The sequence below is a fragment of the Bos javanicus genome, chromosome 5, assembly GCF_032452875.1.
Source record: "Bos javanicus breed banteng chromosome 5, ARS-OSU_banteng_1.0, whole genome shotgun sequence".
Classification (NCBI taxonomy): Eukaryota; Metazoa; Chordata; class Mammalia; order Artiodactyla; family Bovidae; genus Bos; species Bos javanicus.
This window is the reverse complement of record NC_083872.1, coordinates 64,191,600-64,205,099: the sequence shown is the minus strand read 5'-3', so window position 1 is coordinate 64,205,099 and position 13,500 is coordinate 64,191,600. Positions and strand designations below refer to the sequence as shown.

Below are 13,500 nucleotides of genomic sequence, written 5' to 3'. Positions count from 1 at the left end.
TTAAGCTACTGAATGGGGATAGAGGAGGATGAGTTCTATTCATAACTCCTTCCGCATTCCTCCCTGAGTGATGTAGGGAAAGCCACTTAACCCATTGTATGCTTTAGTTCCCTACCTTGAAAATGGCTGTAATAATATCCACTTTTCCCTTACTTTAAGTGATAGTTATAAGAAAAGATTAGATGCTGTGTGAATGCTTTGAAGAAACTCCTTAGGAACATGATGTTTCTTAACACTTTCTGTTAGATAGCATATTTGTTAATTACAATCCCACTATTAATTTTCTTAGAACATAGAAGTCTGTAGAAATATACTGCAGATAAACTTTATAGGCAAACGCATTAATATATTACTGAGTATTTTTGTCAGCAGTCATATGAACTAATTAAGTTTGAATATTAGAAAGGCAATATTTGACTGGTATGGTAAACAGAATAATGGCCCTCAACAGTGTCCACATTTTAATCCCCAAACCTGTGAAATGTTGCCTTACATGACTAAAGAGACTTTGCAGATATGGTTGAGCTAAGGATTTTCAGATGGGAATATTATCTTGGGTAATCTAAGTAGGCCCAATATAATTAAAAATATCATTATATAATGGAGATAGGAATATCTGAATAGGAGAGAGATTTTAATATGCTGGGCTGCTGACTTTGGAGGTAGAGGAAGGGACCATGAACCAAATATTGCAGTTCACCTCTAGAAACTGGAAAAGGCAAGAAAACAGATTCTTCTAGAGCCTCCAAAAGGAATGCAGCCCAATGACAGAATTATAAAGTAACAAATTCATGTTTTTTTCATCTAGGAAATTATGGTCATTTGTTACAAGCAGCAATAGAAAAGTAATACAACAGGATTGTCATTTCATTTAAACACAGAATCTTGGTCCATATGAAATAGAAAATTGTCCTTGTTGTCAAGTCTGAGAACCACACCTGGAAGGTGGCAGGGAGAGGGGCTGTGTGTGCCTCAGATTGCTCTAGTGTATCTGTCCATCTCCAGATTAAGGACAGTCTTAGTTGGTAAACTCTTTCCCAGAAGATCTGTCTGATTACCACTTCTTAGTTAAAATGTGAGCAATTATGCTCCTCTGAGAACGTCTTAAAACAATCTTTCCATTGTGATTTCTGTTTCCCTTAGACCAGAGGATGATTGGCTGTGCCTCTGTATTTCATTGTCTTGGTCCTGATGTCTGTATCTACTCCAAGTGTCTGATGAGAATCTCTCTTCTTTCTTTGACTATCTCCTGGTTCTTAATGTTGAAAATCCTTTAGGGACCTCTTCATCTTCTTTCTTTGGATCAGTTCCACTACCAATATTCTCTGCTGATAAACTAAGCCTGTTTAGCACCACTTAAGAAAATCATGCAAGTATATGGATGTATCTTGGGAAAATTTTATGATTTACTACTAAATATGTCTGTGCATGTATATATACGTGTGTCGTGATGGAGCAGTTGGGAGTGAGATGGTCATTTTCTTCCTAACCTTAAGGGATATATACATATAGAGGAATTTTCAGATGTAATTAAGGTCCCTACTCAATTGATTTTAAGTTAATCAAAGGAGAGCATTTTTTTTTTTTAAACTAGATGAGCCTGATTTAATCAGATATGCTCTTTAAAGAGAGATGTTTTTTGCTGGCCTATTGGAGAAGGAAATGGCAACCCACTCCAGTGTTCTTGCCTGGAGAATCCCAGGGACAGGGGAGCCTGGTGGGCTGCCATCTATGGGGTCGCACAGAGTCGGACACGACTGAAGTGACTTAGCAGCAGAAGAAAACAGAGTCATGTCGTAAATTGCCTTTGACTAGGAGAGAGGTAGCCTATAGAAACTGAGAGCCTTAGTCTTACAACATCAAGGATCTGAATTCTTCCAGTGATCTTGGAAGAGAACCCTAAGCTCTAACCCTTCCTATCTACATATGTAGATAACTGTTATCCTATGCCTGTGTGTGTGTCTAGTGTGTTTGTGTGTTCTCAGTCACTCAGTCGTGTCTGACTTTTTGGGACCCTGTGGGCTGTAGACCACCAGGCTCCTCTGTCCATGAAATTTTCCAGGCAAGAATACTGGTGTGGGTAATCATTATTTGTTGAGAATGTGGAAGTAAGATAACGTGTCTCTTTAGGTTTATATGTTCATACATGAAGAGGAATTGTGCTCCAATAGCTGAACATAATGGATTACACTCAAGCCTTATCCCCATCTGATTTGGATGATGTTATTTTAGACTTAGTGCTGATGAGATGTTGGACTTTAAGCTGATATGTCTTATTGGTTACAATGTGCTCAGTTCCTTATATATAATACCTAGTGAACAGCAGCTTATGGAATATGTGTAATTCTTCCTAAACGTTATTATCTTAAATATCAATTTTGGAACAATAGGGAAATTAATTTTTATGATTATTAAAGAAGAAGAATCAGGCTTCCCAGGTGGTTCAGTGGGTAAATAAACTGCCTGCAATGCAGGAGACACAGGAGACACAGGTTTGATCCCTGGGTTGGGACTATCCCCTGGAGGAGGGCATGGCAATGTTCTTCAGTATTCTTACCTAGAGAATCCCCATGGACAGAGGAGCCTGGCAGGCTACAGTCCATAGGGTTGCAAAGAGTCAGACATGACTGAAGTGAATGAACAGGGAAGAAGAGTCTGGTTTTTGGATAATGTTTGATGTACCGAAGTAAATGCCATTCTAAGGAAACTTGGCTGGGCACCCAAATATATTTCTCCAGGAGACAGTAACTTTTCTGCTTCACTGGGCACCTTGTTTAGAATTTTATAATTTTCTTTACCTGAAATCCCATGATTAATCTAGAAGGTAATTAAGAACCAGGTCTGGGAAAGATAATGTGATTGTGTTAGAAGGGCTCTTGGTAAAAGTAGTATTAGTAAGGGTAATGAATTTTAATCAGTTAGTTAACGTGGTTGCATCAGTTCTTAGTTGCAGCACCTGGGATCCTTGATCTTTGCTGTGGCATACAGGATCTTTAGTTGTGGCGTGTGGGATCTAGTTGCTTGACCAGGGACCGAACCTGGGTCCCTTACACTGAGAGTGTGGAGTCTTAGCCACGGACCACCAGAGAAGTCCTGAGTATAATTAATTTCAACTTTGAGAAAGCTCAAGGCATGGCAAGGAGGGGTGTGCAGTAATCTATGAAAGATTCTGGTTTGTTGTGCTAAAACCAGAAATGAGTTAGGAATTAGTAGAAGAAGTGGTCCTTATAAGGATTACTAGTAGCTAGAAAATCTAAATATGCTATTATCCAGATAAGAATAAATTGTATCTATATGTTTATCCTGGTTATAGATGTAGATTAAATAATTCATCATCTAGAACTATAGAACTACAGAATAGAGAAAATATATGTCTGTTCTATATATCATGGACAACCACTAACATGAATTTCTTAACTAATTCTCTAGGGATTTTTTCTAGCTATGCATTTACATTATTAATTTTATTTTTGACATATGAAAATTGAGATAGATTTATATTTAGTTTTGGAATGATTTTTTCACCGACCAATCAATTTGGGGCATTTTTCTGAAGACAGGCAGATAGATAAACTGATAAATCTACCCCATTCTCCTTAATAACATTGCACAGATATATTAAAACTTACATATCTGTCTGCTATTGACGCATATAATTTGACTGTATTCAATTTTCACTTTGTAAACAGTTCTGCAAGAGGTGTTTTTCTGTGTACATTTTGACATATTTCTGCGAATTCAGTAATGCCACACACATGTAAGTATGAGCTCTAGGGAAACTTTCATTCAACATGCATAGAAGTATCAATTGTACACTGTAATAGTGAAAAAAACCAACAATTACAAAACTGATAAAATCAAAATTTCTGTTTTGGGGGAACCAGATGAATAAACGAGGAAATATCAACATGTAGAAAAGTGTAAAGAATAGTAGATCAATAAACCTCAGTTACTACATCTGGAAAATGAACAAAACTTTTAAACAAAAGTTTCAAAGTCTTCAAACTTTCAGTGACAAGAGCAAGTGACAGAATAAGTACATATGGTACCATTTTTGTAGTTTTAAAAGCACATACATCACGTACAGTGCCTTATTATTATGGACAAATAGTAAAACTGTAAAAAGATGGGTGGAAAAGATATTTACCAACTTTATTTTAAAGGTTAACTTTAGGAAAGGAGGGAGAAAAATGGGATCCAGATAACGTTCTAAAGAAAGTGAAATCGCTCAGTTGTGTCCTACTCTGTGATCCCATGGAGCCTACCAGGCTCCTCCATCCATGGGATTTTCCAGGTAAGAATACTGGAGTGAGTTGCCATTTCCTTTGCTAGGAGATCTTCCCGACCCAGGGATGGAACCTGGGTCTCCAACATTGTAGGCAGACACTTAACTGTCTAAGCCACCAGGGAAGTACAATGTTCTAAGGGAGTTGCAACTGAATATGACGTTTTATTTTCTAAGAAAATCTTGGAAATCTGTGTTTGACTTTAAAGAATGTGTGACTTTGTGAAAAAAGAAAGTGTATCTATGGAAGTAATGTTATAACAAAGATGTTTAGAGCAGTAGACAGTGCTATACTGGGCTTGGAGACTATAGGAAGTTAATATCACAAAAACAAGGAAAATAAAGAAGCAGAACTCACTGTACCTTCACAGTCAATTACAGATCAGTCTCTCTTCAAAAAACATTGTTAACTTGAAATTGTCTTCTCGCCTGTAAGAGCAATCAAATTAGTACCCCAGATATGCCTCAGTTTTGAATTTTTTCTTAGTACTTTTATAAAAATGTTTACTTTAAATATTCTTGTGGTCTATATTAGTCCCTTCTTTTCTGAACTACTGAAAAATTTGACTGAGCCTTCCATTGTATGTCTTTTCTTCTAGAGTTACTTTATGAATCTTACCTTTAATTCCAGTTTAAATTTAAAGTCCTTTAGAGATAGAGATTTTATCATAACTCTTTTCTGATATTACCTATTAGGTTTAAATACTTCTATATGGTTTTCCCCCCAAACCTAAGCAGCAGTGCTTATCTTCACCACCCACTGCGATTTTACTTTAAGTAGTGGTAGGTTCCTCCATCATAGAAAGATCTCAGTATCATAGAAAGATTTCAGACTTTTGTTTATTAACTACATTATATGAACAGGTTACCTGCTGTCCTCAGTTCCCTCTTCTGAAAGTAAGGGTAGTAATAAAACCTTCCCCATTGGATTGTGTAAAGCTTAAATAAGAAAATAGCTGTAAATCATGAAGTTAATATAATGCCTGTAACACAGAACACTTTCAAAATATGCTAATTTTTCTTTCCTTTTCCTATCCTGAAACAGAAATAATAGCATCAATTTTATGTAATTGTTTTAGTAAATTATTTTTATATAAATATTTTAATTTATGTGTGCTAGGTGGTTAAAACAGCAATAGTCTGCTTAACAGCAGTCTGAAGTCTGGCCTGCACACCAAATCTGCCACTTCTTAGTTTTTCTAAATAAAATTTTATTGGAACACAGCAACATCTATTCAGTTACATAGTGTCTGCTTCTCTGTTATATCTGCAGAGTTAAATAGTCACAACAGAGACCATATGCAAAGTCTAAAATATTTACCATCTGACCCTTGATCTGATGTACCTGATCTATAAAGAAATTCAAAAGGCATGGGGAAAAATATTGGTTAATTATATTATTAGATAATGGTCGTGATTCCAGTCTTCCAAACCCTCTCAACTAAGATCCCTAATGAAGATTTCAAATATTTGTATGCTGCATTGAATAATATCAACCTCAGTTCAGTTCAGTTCAGTTGCTCAGTTGTGTCCAACTCTCTGTGACCTCATGGACCACAGCACACCAGGCCTCCCTGTCCATCACCAACTCCTGGAGTTTACCCAAACTCATGTCCCTCGAGTTGGTGATGCCATCCAACCATCTCATCCTCTGTTGTCCCCTTCTCCTCCTGCCCTCAATCTTTCCCAGCATCAGGGTCTTTTCAAATCAGTCAGTTCTTCACATCAGCTGGCCAAAGTATTGGAGTTTCAGCTTCAACATCAGTCCTTCCAATGAACACTCAGGACTGATCTTCTTTAGGATGGACCGGTTGAACCTCCTTGCAGTCCAATGGATTCTCAAGAGTCTTCTCCAACACCACAGTTCAAAAGCCTCAATTCTTCAGTGCTCAGCTTTCTTTACAGTCCAACTCTCACATCCATACATGACCACTGGAAAAACCGTAGCCTTGACTAGATGGACCTTTGTTGGCAAAGTAATGTCTCTGCTTTTTAATATGCTGTCTAGGTTGGTCATAACTTTCCTTCCAAGGAGTATGTGTCTTTTAGTTTCATGGCCGCAATCACCATCTGCAGTGATTTTGGAGCCCCCCAAAATAAAGTCAGACACTGTTTCCCCATCTATTTGCCATGAAGTGATGGGACCGGATGCCATGATCTTAGTTTTCTGAATGTTGAGCTTTAATATCAACCTGCTGCTGCTGCTGCTGCTGCTGCTGCTAAGTTGCTTCAGTTGTGTCTGACTTTGTGCGACCCCATAGACGGAAGCCCACCAGGCTCCCCTGTCCCTGGGATTCTCCAGGCAAGAACACTGGAGTGGGTTGCCATTTCCTTTTCCAATGCATGAAAGTGAAAAGTGAAAGGGAAGTCACTCAGTCATGTCCGACTCTTAGCGACTCCATGGACTATAGCCCACCAGGCTCCTCCATCCATGGGATTCTCCAGGCAAGAGTACTGGAGTGGGGTGCCATTGCCTTCTCCTAATATCAACCTAAAGGATAACAAATCTTAAGCTGGTTGTGATGACGGTCATCCTAATCTTCCTGTAAAAAACTTATAAATTCTAGAAATGCTTCTCTTAGGAAGCATAGTTTCATTTGTTGCATAGTTTCATTCCTTGTATGTTTGTTTTAGCTAGTAAAACTTTATAACATAGTAGAAGTTGGTTTTATGTGATGTTTTATTTTACTTTGGGGCTCCAACCACTATAACAAGTAGATGTACGTCTGTTTTATTGGACAAAGAGTCCAATTTTTATGTTTCTAAATGTTGATAAATGTTTACAGCTTTTGAGAGTTTGATTCTGTGATATGTTGTTATCATAGATGTGATTTTTTGGTACTCAATCATTGTTCTATAATGCAATTCTAAGATATAGCTTTAGGGAAATACAGTATGTTATATGTTAGAGCATTTGAAATGCGTGTGGCAAGAACTAGTGAGTGGTTAAACTGCAGGTGTCATGTTCATTCAATCCATCATGTATTTGTTCTTTCTTGTATATTTAGTGAGAGCTTTATTATGTGCCAGACACTATGATAGACATTGAGGAAGCAGTAATGAAAAAAAAAATCAGTTCCTTCCTCTTTTGCAGTTTGTAATATCTTGGGAAGACAGATATTTCACAGATAATTACTTCATTAAAGCAACGATAAATGCAAGACATTGTGAGAGTATATGGTAGGTGACCTGATCTAGTCATTCCCAAGACAATGATGAAAAACTGAGTCCTATAGAAACTGAGCCCTGAAGGAGCACTAGGAGTTATTCAGACAAAAATAAGAGAATGAGTATTCTTGGTGCAAAAGTGCACAGATAAAGAACAAGCATGGCATTTGCCAGGAATTATTAATATATGGTTAGAACACAGCGTTCCATGTGGGGAGGGCTGAGAGATTAAATCAAGAGAATTAAGCAGTAGCCAGATTATGAATAACCTTGCAAACTACATTAAGAAGAAGGACATATTCAGATTTTCATTTTAGTAAGACTGCATAGAAAAATGGTTAAGAGAGAGAACTTACTGGATAGAGTAAGATTCATTAGGAAATTGTTGTCATGCAGCTCAGAGAGTTTCATGATGCAAAAAAATGTTACAGGCTATTGTGATGGAGAGGAATATCTGCCCTTCCACTTTAGTTTCCCCATCACTTCAAGAGTCCAGGTTCGATGCAGGATACAGGATGCTTGGGGCTGGTGCACTGGGATGACCCAGAGGGATGGTACGGGGAGAGAGGTGGGAGGGGGTTCAGGATGGGGAACACGTGTACACCCATGGCGGATTCATGTTGATGTATGGCAAAACCAATACAATATTTTAAAGTAATTAGCCTCCAACTAAAATAAATAAATTAAAAAAAAAGATGTACCTCAAATGTCATCATTTTTTTTGAAGTTTTTTCTTCCTGTCCCAGACACTACCACCTGTGAAGTGAGTGCCTACAGCATCCAAACATCCAGCTACCTATCCCTCTAACTTGTAATAAGAATATCCTAAGAATATGGCCTTGTGCTTGTTTACTTTTTAGTGAAGATCATAGTTCACTGTGAAAAGTGCTTTGATGGAGGCAGAGGGCACCAAAGAACTACAGATATAAATTAGTCTCATCATGGAGAAAGGACTTGTAGCTTTTAGGAAAGATTTTTTTGGATGATATGACATTGATGAGCATAAAGCTGCATTTGAAGAACTGCAAACTATTTTTATATAGCTGAAATGAATGTTGATAGAGGTGGGGTAGAAATGGTGAGAATGAAATGAAAGACGTAACCCCACATCATGTGTTTTAAATGTTATTTTTTATACCACTGAGGATGGTATCAATAATTACTAGCTTCCATATCTATTGTCAGATACCTCCACGGGGCTAGGATGCTTAGATTAGGTTAATTTGGTGTTTGAGTGGAGCCTGAAATAGAATGCCACCTTTTTTGTTGTCATTAAAAAATAATCCTTAGGATAGAGGGGACCTTCTGAATAAAGTCAAATCAAGTAACTCTGCAGAGTAGGATAATCAAGGACAAGTAGCAAGACTAAAGGGGACTGCAGAGTAAAGAAAATTTCCTGAATCTTGAGAGCTTTTAAAGACTTCTCTAAGAAGCTTTATTCTTGATATTTGTTTTTTTCATTTGGGCTCCTATACACATTGGGGTTAGTAATTGGGAGTAGAGGACATATCTCAATGATGAAGATTCTTAGAACTAAGAGTGCAAATTAGTCATGATAATGCTTGTTATCTGTCTAGAGCCTGAATAACTATAGACAGAGGTTCCTAACATTGTACAGGAGGCGGTGATCAAAACCATACCTAAGAAAAAGAAAGGCAAAATGGTTATCTGAGGAGGCCTTACAAATAGCAGAGAAAACAAGAGAAGTGAAAGGAAAAGGAGAAAAGGAAAGATATAGCCGTCTGAATGCAGGGCTCCAAAGAATAGCAAGAAGAGATAAGAAAGACTTCCTAAGTGATCAATGCAAAGAAGTAGAGGAAAACAACAGAATGGGAAATACTAGAGATCTCTTCAAGAAAATTAGAGATACCAAGGGAATGTTTCATGCAAAGATGGGCTCGATAAAGGACAGAAATGGTATGGACCTAACAGAAGCAGAAGATATTAAGAAGAGGTGGCAAGAATACGCAGAAAAACTATACAAAAAAGATCTTGATGACTCAGATAATCATGATGATGTGATCACTCACCTAGAGCCAGGCATCCTGGTGTGAGAAGTTAAGCAGCCCTTAGGAAACATCACGAAGAGCAAAGCTAATGGAGGTGATGGAATTCTGGTTGAGCTATTTCAAATCCGAAAAGATGATGCTGTGAAAGTGCTGCACTCAATATGCCAGCAAATTTGGAAAGCTCAGCAGTGGCCACAGGACTAGAAAAGGTTAGTTTTTATTCCAATCCCAAAGAAATGCAGTGCCAAAGAATGTTCAAACTACCGCACTGTTACACTCATTTTACATGCTAGCAAAGTAATGTGCAAAATTCTCCAAGCTAGACTTCAACAGTATGTGAACCAAGAACTTCCAGATGTTCAACCTGGATTTCAAAAAGGCAGAGGAACCAGAAGACCAAACTGTCAACATCCGTGGGATCATAGAAAAAGCAAGAGAATTCCAGAAAAAACATCTGCTTCATTGACTATGCTAAAGCCTTTGACCCTGGAAAATTCTTCAAGAAATGGGAATACCAGACCACCTTACTTGCCTCCAGAGAAACCTGTTTGCAGGTCAAGAAGCAACAGTCAAAATCAGACATGGAACAATGGACTGGTTCCAAATTGGGAAAGGAGTACATAAAGGCTGTATATTGTCACCCTACTTATTTAACTTACATGAACAGTACATCATGAAAAATTCTGGGATGGATGAAGCACAAGTTGGAATCAAGATTGCTGGGAGAAATATCAATAACCTCAGATATGCAGATGACACCAATCTTATGGCAGAAAGTGAAGAGGAATTAAAGAACCTCTTGATGAAGGTGTAAGAGCAGAGTGAAAAAGTTGGCTTAAAACTCAATATTCAGAAAACAAAGATTTTTGGCATCCGGTCCCATCACTCCATGGCAAATAGATGGGGAAACAATGGAAACAGTGAGATACTATTTTCTTGAGCTCCATAATCAAGGCAGATGGTGACTGCAGCCATGAAATTTAAAAGACACTTGCTCCTTGGAAGAAAAGCTCTGACCAACCCAGAGAGCATATTAAAAAGCAGAAACATTACTTTGCCAACAAAGGTCCATCTAGTCAAAGCTATGGCTTTTCCAGTAGTCATGTATGGATGTGAGAGTTGGACTGTAAAGAAGGCTGAGCACCAAAATTGATACTTTTGAACTGAGGTGTTGGAGAAGACTCTTGAGAATCCCTTGGACTGCAAGGAGATCCAGCCAGTCAATTCTAAAGGAAATCTGCTCTGAATATTCATTCATTGGAAGAACTGATTGGTCTTCCAATCAGTTGGTCACCTGATACGAAGAGCCAACTCATTAGAAAAGACCCTGATGCTGAGAGGGATTGAAGGCAGTAGGAGAAGGGGTTGATGGAGGACAAGATATTTGGACAGCATTACCAACTCAATGGACATGAGTTTAATCAAGCTTTGGGAGATGGTGAAGAACAGGGAAGCCTGGCGTGTTGCAGTCAGTGGGGTCGCAAAGAGTCGAAAGCTACTTAACAGCAACAACAATGCTTCTTAAAAACACAGATTTGTACCCAACTCGTAAATTTTGATTAAGTAAATCCAGGGAGAAGATAGGAGTATGAATTTTGAGCTAGCACTGCTGGTGATTTCATGTAAGTGCTGGTTATACTTCCACTGCTTTATGTAACCAGCATGTCTCTGACTCCTGTCATTTTATGGAGACATTGATAGAAGTGTTGCACAGGAAGCTCAGTGAACAGAGCACCATGGGAACTCCTGTAGCTTTAATTAATTGCATGTTCTTCATGCCAAGTATTTTTAAAAAAATCTAATTGCTATTACTAAGCTCAATTTCTTCATCTTGTACACAAAATTCTTTGTCAGACACTTTGATTTTGCAACACTTTGTTTTGTCAGTATATATAAAGTGTCCCTAGAGTTGTCAGACAAGCACTTGTTGAATAACAAAAATAAACGAAGATAGGAATGAAAGAAAGAGGGAAGTGAGAGAGAAGGAGGTCGGAAGGGAGGGAGGAAGAAGGAAATAACTTATCTTAGCATATCTTAATTTAGCAAATTCCATTTTTATGAATACCTGTTTATTCACTAAGACCTTAAAATCATCTGCTTAACTCAAAGAATTTTGGCAGGGACTGGTATAAAACTTCGTACTCTTTTGTCTCAATTTCTGTTTTAAAAATTGGAATAAAAATTTGCTCATTCTCAGGCTTCCCTGGGGCCTCAGATGGTAAAGAATCCTCCTGCAGTGAGGGAGACCTGGGTTCCATCATTGGATTGGGAAGACCCCTGGAGGAGGGCACAGCAACCCACTCTAGGATTCTTGCCTGGAGAATCCCCATGGACAGAGGAGCCTGGTGGGCTACAGTCCATGGTATAGGCTTTCCTGTCCTTATAACTGAATATAACAAGAATAACAATGGTATAGGCTTTTTGTCACCCGTAATAGTATATATTAGTTATATAAATGATATAAATTTTCAGAATCTTGAAGAAAATGGCCTAGTTTGGAAGACTGAACACAACCCTGAATTATGTGTTCAGAAAATTTTATAAAACAACCTTTAATTAACTCTGTTTCACATCCTAATAGTAATTCTGAAGTAAGTATTTGTTAACATAATGACTGTTGCACTAAAGTTGCTGAAAATTTACATGTGGTTTTTCTTGAAAGATTCATGTTCAATTATGGAATGGTATCTTTTTCTTTGAATGATTTTTCTATATAAATTTCCTTCTAATATGTCCAGCAAATCTGGATTTTATATTTTTATTATTTTTTAAAATTTTATAGATTATATTGCTCAGTTTGGATATAGGCATCTTGTAATTTATTGTGTGAATTGAAAACTAAGTTACTGATAGGGTGAAAGAGAGAAAGAAATAGTTGGGGTTAGAGGGCGTTTTAAGCAAGATTGAATGATTCTGGTTGCTAGCTTAGATATAATTGTGAACAATGTCTGCTTAAAAGACAAGTAAATTGCAGCCTACTAATGACTTCTCCTCCATTTCCCCACCATTGTATTTCTCCCTTGTATGTTCTCTTGGCAGTTCTCCAGTATTATACTCTCACAGTTGGAATGATTTATTTAGTGTTTAAAGTCCTAGCTAGACCATCTTTTTTCCCTATACTTATGTACTTAGCATGTAATAGGAACTCAGTATTTGTAGAATGAATGCTTTTTTCAGCTTCTAGTAATCATATCTCTAGTATGTATGGGAGCTAATAATTGTTGAATGTCTGACCAAGGAAATACATATATTTAACAAGGACAAAGACAAAGAGCACTATTTTTCCCAGAATATTACTTTCTGTATTGCTTTTAATTTTCACATATCTACTACCCATTCTTATTCTGACTCCAGAATTTCTTCATTGGAGAGCACTGATGAATAAATTACCTTACTAATACTGACCCTCCAAGAAGATTTATGTTCTTAAAGAAGTTAATATCTGAAAGACTATATCAGTAATGATAAGATTTCATATTGATACACTTGTCAGAGATGGGAATGATATTTTGTGGAATGGAGAATGAGTTCCTTTTGCTTCTAAAAAACACATTCATATTCCTTTCCCCCCTCTTTTTTCCATAGATGTTTTTTGAGCACCTAATTGCTAAATTATTGGAATTAGCAAAATGGTAGAAAGTGATGTGAGGGAAAGGGTCATTTGGTGGAGAATCTTCCAAGACCAGCAGAGGAATTTGGATCTGACATTTCATGCCAAGGAAATATTGCTTTCTTCACCTAGAGAGTGACAGCAAAATTTCTAGATGTTATTTAGTTAAAGTCAGTGGAACAAACTTTAATGGTATGCTTTTGTATATTTCATGCTTATCTTTAAGAAGACTAAACACAAATTAAGAAATGCTAGACCAATTGTTTTAGCTAAGCAATAGAAATTCAATATTGTTCTGCACTGGGCAGCACAGTCTGATATTTTTATTTGATTATATTATATAAGTCAAATCTTGTTGTTACAGGTTTATATAATTCACTTAACTATAATTTTAAGAGTTATTTGCAGCACAAGAAAACATCAGAGAA

The 13,500-nt window shown here is 37.3% G+C and overlaps 1 protein-coding gene across 4 annotated transcripts in view; it reads left to right on the top strand.

The window, feature by feature from the left end:
• The window catches only part of ANKS1B (ankyrin repeat and sterile alpha motif domain containing 1B), a 1,160,119-nt gene that overhangs the window by 346,108 nt on the left and 800,511 nt on the right, over positions 1-13,500 (top strand). The window lies entirely within an intron of this gene.